Source organism: Sapajus apella, unplaced genomic scaffold, assembly GCF_009761245.1.
Source record: "Sapajus apella isolate SASKATOON/1434 unplaced genomic scaffold, GSC_monkey_1.0 scaffold103, whole genome shotgun sequence".
Taxonomy (NCBI): Eukaryota; Metazoa; Chordata; class Mammalia; order Primates; family Cebidae; genus Sapajus; species Sapajus apella.
The window spans coordinates 6,185,295-6,192,828 of NW_022437043.1; the positions used below are offsets into that span (position 1 = coordinate 6,185,295).

General features: G+C 47.7%; 1 protein-coding gene across 3 annotated transcripts in view; it reads right to left on the bottom strand.

Annotated features, from left to right (window-relative positions):
* Nucleotides 1–7,145, bottom strand: part of FOXP3 (forkhead box P3) — a 16,344-nt gene extending 9,199 nt beyond the window's left edge. The window contains exons 1-2 of one of the 3 annotated variants that reach the window (XM_032258673.1): nucleotides 6,802–7,145; nucleotides 5,033–6,652 (exon numbers count right to left, since the gene is read on the bottom strand). The gene's annotated coding sequence lies outside the window, so the exon portion shown is untranslated. The remainder of the gene's footprint in view (nucleotides 1–5,032; nucleotides 6,653–6,801) is intronic. The other 2 variants (XM_032258674.1, XM_032258675.1) reach the window with 2 other exon arrangements.
* Nucleotides 7,146–7,534: the final 389 nt, after the last annotated feature.

The window sequence follows — 7,534 nt, forward strand, 5'->3', positions numbered from 1 at the left end:
GAAGCCTTGGCTTTTCGGGATCCTGTAATCCTGGCCTTAGAGGAAGCCAGAGCTGGAAGGGACTGCCCAGCCAACCCCATTTTATGGAAGGGGATGCTCAGATGCTGAGTTTCGTAGTCTCATAGCGATTTGAGAACTCAACTTTCTTTAGGAAGTGTGTGTCCATGTGCACATTTTACAAACTCTCTGGTGTGTGTGTGTGTGTGTGTGTGTGGTGTGTGTGTGTGTGTGTGTGTGTGTGTGTGTGTCTGTCTGTCTGTCTGTCTTGTCTCTCTGTCTCCCCGTTCCACCTCACAACACTGAGTTGGGCACACAGCTGCTGAGAGCAGCCTGGGGGAGTATAGAAGGGTTCTGGGGGAGCAGTTGCCCCTTCCTTTCTTTGCTGTCACCCCCTGGGGGTTGTCAGAGCTGTGGTGCCGAGGGAGATGAGTGTGAGAATACAGGTATTAAGTTCTTAGTCTCCTGGGGGCTTAGAACATTACTGTGTGAGAATCCAGACTGTGGGTCTGTGGAGGCTCCGAACAAGGGTCTGTGAGAGTACTGGTGAGATGAGGTGAGTGAATGAATGAGTGAATGAATGAAGCCAGAGATGGGGTAATGCTCCTTCAAACCAAGGAATAACAAAGATCGCCATCAATGACCAGAAGCTGGGGGAGAGGCCTGGAACAGCTTCTCCCTCACGGCCCCCAGAAGGAGCCAACCCTGCCAACACCTTGATCTTGGACTCCGGCCTCCAGTACTGTGAGATAATCAATTTCTGTTGCTGAAGCCACTCGGTTGTGGTACTTGGTTACAGCAGCCAGAACAAACTAATGCCGATTTCGGTGCGAACGGATGTTTTCCACCATTCTGGCCTGGCCTACGCAGATAGCCTGAGGTCACTTCTGAAGCTGCCTGGACATGTGGCCAGAGCTAAGAATTCTCCCCAAACACGTGGGATGGCCTGACTCAGCGAAGCATAGATACATTCTCAGACAAGGACCATGGAGATGCTGTCTGGGAGTAGGGGACCTGGAGGGTCGGGCTGGGCAGCCGGCTTCCTGCACTGTCTGTTGGGACGTCCCTTTCTGACTAGGTTTCTCAGAAGCTGAATGGGGGATGTTTCTGGGACACAGATCATGTTTTCATATCGGGGTCTGCATCTGGGGCCTGTTGTCACAGCCCTTGACTTGCCCAGATTTTTCCGCCATTGACGTCATGGCGGCCGGATGCGCTGGGCTTCATCGACACCACGGAGGAAGAGAAGAGGGCAGATACCCCACCCCACAGGTTTCGTTCCGAGAACTGGCTGCCCTGTCCTGCAGCAGGCTTGGCCCAGGTGGGGTGACGTGGGTGCTGGTGAATGTGGTAGGTGATGTCCATCTGGCCACTGTGACAACTCCCTGGCTCTGTAGGCCTGGCCCTTTTTGAGTTGTAGAGAGGATCCAGGTTTGAAGCTCTGAGAGTGCCAGGCATGGGACCCCTGGGGTCTTCAAATAGTATAACACCAGGACCTCAGAATCATAAAACAGCATTCCTTCGATTTAAAGGATCCTAGAATCTCAAAACCACAGACTGTGGGGTCTACAGTCCTAACTTCTCAGTATGTATATAGGCCAGTGTCTCTGGTGTCCAAGCTCCCTGGAACCACCTGAAGGTCAGGCAGCTCACTGCTTCATAGGGCGTCGTGCCTACCAGGCCTGGAACCACGGCCAGCCTCCCCACGGCCTGTCTCCCTGTCTACTCTGGAACAACATTCCCAAATTCATGGCCACTCTGCCAGAGATGGCAACACGGGGAGGAGGAGGTTGAGGCTGGTGTGCCTTTGGCCTGGGCCTCACGGGGGGAGCTGGAAAAGCCTCCGCCTTTGCCAATACAGAACCCACCACCAAACTCTCTGGACGGGCCCCACGATCAAGGTTCTCAGAGACCAGCACCAGCTCTAGGGACACAAAACCTGACTGACTGACATGCTTCCATCATCACCATACTCTGGTCAACTAGGCCTCTTGACCTATGGGGCCTGGGGCCTCACCTAGCCCAGCTCTTATGAGGCTGGGCCCCATGCTGTGATCGTGGATCATCTAGTCTGTGAGAAGTTAGGGTCCAACATGTGAGAAGGCAGAAGGGGGAATGGTGGCCGAGATCCCCCTTCCCCTTATGGGTGCTGAAGGGTAAACAGGCCTGCAGTCGGGGAGAGAGCCACAGCCAGGATCCTACCTAGAGTCCTGAGATCTAGGCTTGAGTTTCAACTCTGCTGCTGCATTTCAGTGAGGCCCTGGGCTCTCTAGTCCTCAATTTGCCCTTCTACAGTGAATGGGGAGCGGTGTGGGGTAGATGAGGGCCAGGGCCCTTCTATGCTGTGTCTGGGCAAGTCATTAGGTGTCTTCAGGGCTTCAAGTTGACAAGTGCCCCTCTATCTAGGGGACTGGTAGGGATACATAGAGATAAAGAGACACATACGAAGAGTGAGAGAGAACAAGAGATAGTGAGAGACATGGAGAGAAACAGAGACACATACAGAGAGCAAGAGTGCACGAGTGCGAGAGGATTTCCTCAAATAAGAACATTTTCTGGTCTCTGGCTGGTTCAACTGATGCTGTCTGAAATAATAATGAATAAAGAAGGGCAAGGTGCCAGGGACACCCATAGTTGGGTGTTGAATTGTATTGCAAAGCAACAATCAGAAAAACAGTGTGGCCCTGGTGTAAGAACAGATACTAGGGAAGAGAACAGAATAGAAAGCTTGGACATGGACCCACATATGGAGAGAACTGAGTTTGTGCTGAATGTGGCACATCAAACTGGAGAATCGTAGAGGGTGGATTGTTTAACAAATGTGTCTGAGATGATTAGGGAGGAGATAAAGTTACTGGCTGAATAATCAGTCCATTATCCCAACAACCCCTCCCTGCCCAGTTTGAAATGGCACATCATCATATACCCTAAAAGACTCAGACCCATTCAAGATATACATTTTAATACCTAATGCTGATCTTGGGTTTATTGTGTGTCAGGCCTTGTGCTAAGTATTTACTGTGGTTAAAAATTTCAATCTAAACAAAGACTACTGAGGAAGGTACTATTATAATCATCACAGTACATATGAGGAAATGTAGGTAAGGAGAGGTTAAGTGCCTGGCTAAAAATCTCACACAGGGCTTGGGGTGACGCTGGGTTTGTCCCAGACAGTCTGGCTCCAGTACCCACATTCTTAACCTCTACAGTAAATGGAAAAAATGAAGCCATAAAAGAGACTAGAAGCCAAAACAGGTGAACATTTATCTCATTTTCAAGTGGGAAAGGACTTTCTAAGCATAAAACCAGAGACAGAAGCCACAGGAAAAAAAGACTAACTTATTTGACTATATAAAACCATCATAAGCATCACAAAAAACACCATAAACAAATAAAATAAAACAGGTGATGAATTGGGGAAAATCTTTGCTATATATATGTATGGCTGATGAAAGGTTAATAACCATTCCAAATAAAGAGTTGTGGCAAATCAATAAGAGAAAAATAAGATGAACACACTATCGGGAATAAAGACATAACCAGACAACCAAAAAAAGAAAAGAAAAAAAGGACAAATGGCTAATAAACAGTAAAAGTAATCAAAAGATGCAAATTTCAACAATGCGATAATGTGTTTTTCTTACCCGTCATGGTGGGAAATAATTAAAAAAAATAATACTCACCCAAGGTTAGCTAAGTAGAGGGAACATAAAATAGGACAACATTTTCGAAGGACAATTTGCAGAGAGGGTCGTAAAGTTTAAAAACGCCCGACCCCTTTGCCCCAGCAACTCTCTTTTCAGGAATCCAAGGAAGCAGTCGGGGATGTTTATAGAAAAAAAAACTAGAAACAACTGGAATGTCCAACAATTGGCACTTGGTCAAATTAATCAAAGTTCATGCTGATGTGAGGACAGTCTTGTCCATCATGAAAGATCATGTGTTTAAACCATTTTTAGTAAGTTTCAAAAACATTACTGTTAATTGAATAAAGCAGAAACAAAGCCAATATATAGCATGATTCTAATATGGTTACAGAAATACTAATAGTTAATACTTCGTGAGCACTTACTGTGTGCCAAACGCTTTGCTAAGCCTGCAGAATCGAGCTCACCCCAGCCGTGAACAACCTGCTCGCTTCCTGAACATGGGCTCTGGTCACACACATGCAATCCTGGGGTAGGTCCGCACAGCTAAACCACGGTTGACAACGGCGTGAAGTGCCCCCAGTCCCCCCGCCCCCCACAGAGGGTCTCCTCTAAAGTGACACAAGTAAAGTTCAGTTAAGTGCTCAGCTTGCCCCGGCACCTCGCAATCCTCCTGCTACTAGGGTGAACAGAACTGATGCTCACTCTTGTAAAATGTAAAGGTCCTCAGTGACATTACTATTATTAAGCACCAGCTGTGTACAAAGCTCTAGGCTGGATGCTGGGTGGGAAGGCAGGCAGGGAAAGGCAAGAAAAGAGAGCGGGAGAGACAGAGGAAAGGAGATCGATGGAGTGTGGTCAAGATGGAGGAGACACAGACGCGGAGATGGTCAGAGGCCAGGAGAGATGTGGGGAAAGAGTGTCTAAGTGTAGCGACAGACAGATGGTGGGAGAAAGAGAGGCAGAGAAACATGTAAAAGAGCGAGACAGGGTGAGCAGAGAGACAGAAGAAGGACGAAAGGCATCAAGAGCTAAGAGACAAAGAGATGAGAGAGATGCAGTTGAAATTTCCAGTCGCACCTGGACAGCATTTCAAGTTGTTCAAAGCTCTGAAATCCATAAAGACTGGCAGCTGATATATTTAAAAAATCCTACCCATCTATGTATCAGTTGACGAATTTATTTAGCTTTGCTCCTGATTAAGTACTTCACCTTTAAGTCTTCTGGCATTTATTCTATTATTATTTTCTTAAAGATCTTACCTGGCTGGAATCATGGTAGCTGGGTGCATCCCACTGTATCAGAGGGCCCTGACCCCGCAGTGCCTATCTCTCTGCCATCTCCTCCAATGGGGCCCACATCTGGTAGTGGAGAGCGGGGACACTCACCTTGGTAAAGTGGACCGACAGAAAAGGATCAGCCTGGCTTGTGGGAAACTGTCACGTATCAAAAACAACTTTGCTTTTATACCGAGAAGAAAAACCACGGTGTGGAAGCCACAGACCTCTCTCTTCTAATAATCCAAATTTTTTTTTCGATGAGTGTGTGCGCTGATAATCACGGGGGGGGGGGGTTCTCATAGTTCTCTCTCTCTCTCTCTCTCTGTTTCTCTTTTTCTTGATTATGAGACTTAAACGGAAATTTTCAAATTTTGGGTTTTTTCTTTGCCCTTTACGAGTCATCTGAAAATATGATTTCTTCCCTTCACCACAGAGGTGAGAGGTATCAATGAGATAACAGGGCTCTCATGAGAAACCACAGTTTTTAAAACAAAAGTGTGTAAAGTTTGAAAAAAAAAAAAAAAAGCAACCAGGGAAAAGAACTAAAATAAATCACAGGGCCATCCTGAGGCAGGCAGAGACACCATTCTGTGAGTGAGAGGATATTTGAGGGTCTCTGGGGAAAGAGAGAAACTGAAGCCCCATGTGTGGATGGGAAATGCCAGGGAAAGGGACAGGAATAGGGCTGGGTTTCCAGAGGCCTCACCCTGCTCCAGGCCTCAGTTTCCCCATAGATGGAATTGGTATGGTCCCCATTGCTCTATCCAGAGAGGGGAGTTCTGGACCCCCCTGCAACAACCCTCCCACAGAGGGTGAGAGCCATGTAAGTTACTTCACGGAGGAGAAAGCGGGAGCCCACCGTCATCCCCTACAATTCACAGAATCGAAGAGTCGGAGAATCACTGGCTCCCAGAATCCACTGACAGTTACTGAATGAGGAAAGAGAGGAAAGTCTTGCCTCATCACGCTTTAGGGCTTGAGTGCCCTGACCCAGCCACTGCCCCACTGGGAAGGTCCCCAGTATTAATGCGTCCATCCTCACGAAGAAGCCCAGAGGCCCACTGGGATCCTGACCCTCTACTTTCAGGAACATGGCCTGATGCTTCTGAGGCGCTCAGCCTTTGGGATCTTTTAATTCGAAAAGCCCTAGTTTCCAAGGATTTAAGATTCTAAATATCCACCATCATCTCAGTAGCTGATGTTTATCTTGAATTTTCCGTGGGTCAGATACAGCGCTGAACACATCTCACAAGCGATCTTGTTCAAACCTCACCATGGCCCCTTGAGCTCCATCTCATCATTATTGTATTGCTGTTACACAGATGAAGGAAATGGAGGCATAAGTAGTCAAGCAACTTGCCCAAGATCACAGAGCTGACGAGTGTAGGTCCTGCTTTCTTTGGTGCCAGGTTTTGAAATCCCCAAGTTTTCTTGAAGTTGATGGTCTCAGGTTTTAAATTCTAGGATGTGATGACAGGGAGATTCTGGGATTTGGAGAGTCCTTGGAGACTTGAAGCTTGTGAGGTTTTTAAGTTGTCCAGCAATTAGCAGCTACATTTCTTGACCTCAGCAGGCACAATCTCCAACCACTGGTCAGCATGGTAGACCAGCCCCCAGGGGCTTCTCCTGACAGGCCATGATGGAGACTTCCAGCTCCCAGCACCCTGCAAAGCCCAGGGTTCTAGTCATCCATGTCCACTCCAGCCCTTTACAAGACTGGCTTCAGACCTGGGGAAGAGAAACTGGAAAAAGCTTTTTATTTACATGGTACAAATCTGGTAGCCAAGACCCACCCCTTCACCCTTTTGTCCCCTTTCCTCCCTCCACCGTCTAAGCCCTCATAAAAAGGAGGGCCTGCTTCCTTAACTCAGACTTACCCTTCTGGAAAAGCCCAGAGTGGGCCTGATGGCCTGGCTTTGTGAAGACAAGAAAAAAAAAAGCTCGAATAGAAAAAAAAAAAAAAAAAAAGACCTTAAAAAAATCAGCCAACAACAACAATTAAAAAAAAAAAACCCAACCTTCTCTACCATTAGTTCAAAACAAAACTTTCACTGGTTGAGGCTTCTGAGTTGGTGGGACACATCTGAGATCCAAAAAATGGCATGTGTTCAATGTGTTGGACAGCTAAGGGAGGCACCAAGGTGGGATGAGGTCCCCTGCTTGGAGGCCTGCAGGGACCCCGTGAACAGCAGGTGTTTAACAGATGTCACAGCATGTGGGAGGGAGCAAGGGAGGGGGTAAAGGGCATGCATGTCAGGAAGGAGACCTGGGGAGCCGACTCTAGTGATGCCCCCAAGGTTAATGACCCCTTGCAGTGATGCTCCCAAGATTAATGACCCCTTGCAGTGATGTTCCCAAGGTTAATGACCCCTTGTTCCCTGCAGACTTGGGTCGGAATGTTCCCTACATCTCCTGTGTAATGATAAACCAGGCCAGTTCTATCAGCAGAAGCCTTGTTCCCTGCCCCCACACCTGTCCCTTCCTGGAAAAGGGGGCTAGTTTTCTCTCTCAGGATCAGAGGTTTGGGCTGCATCCTCCTTACCCCTTCCCCAGACCATCCATCCCTTACTGTCACTCACTCCATGAAAGAGAATGGCCAGAGAGATAGGA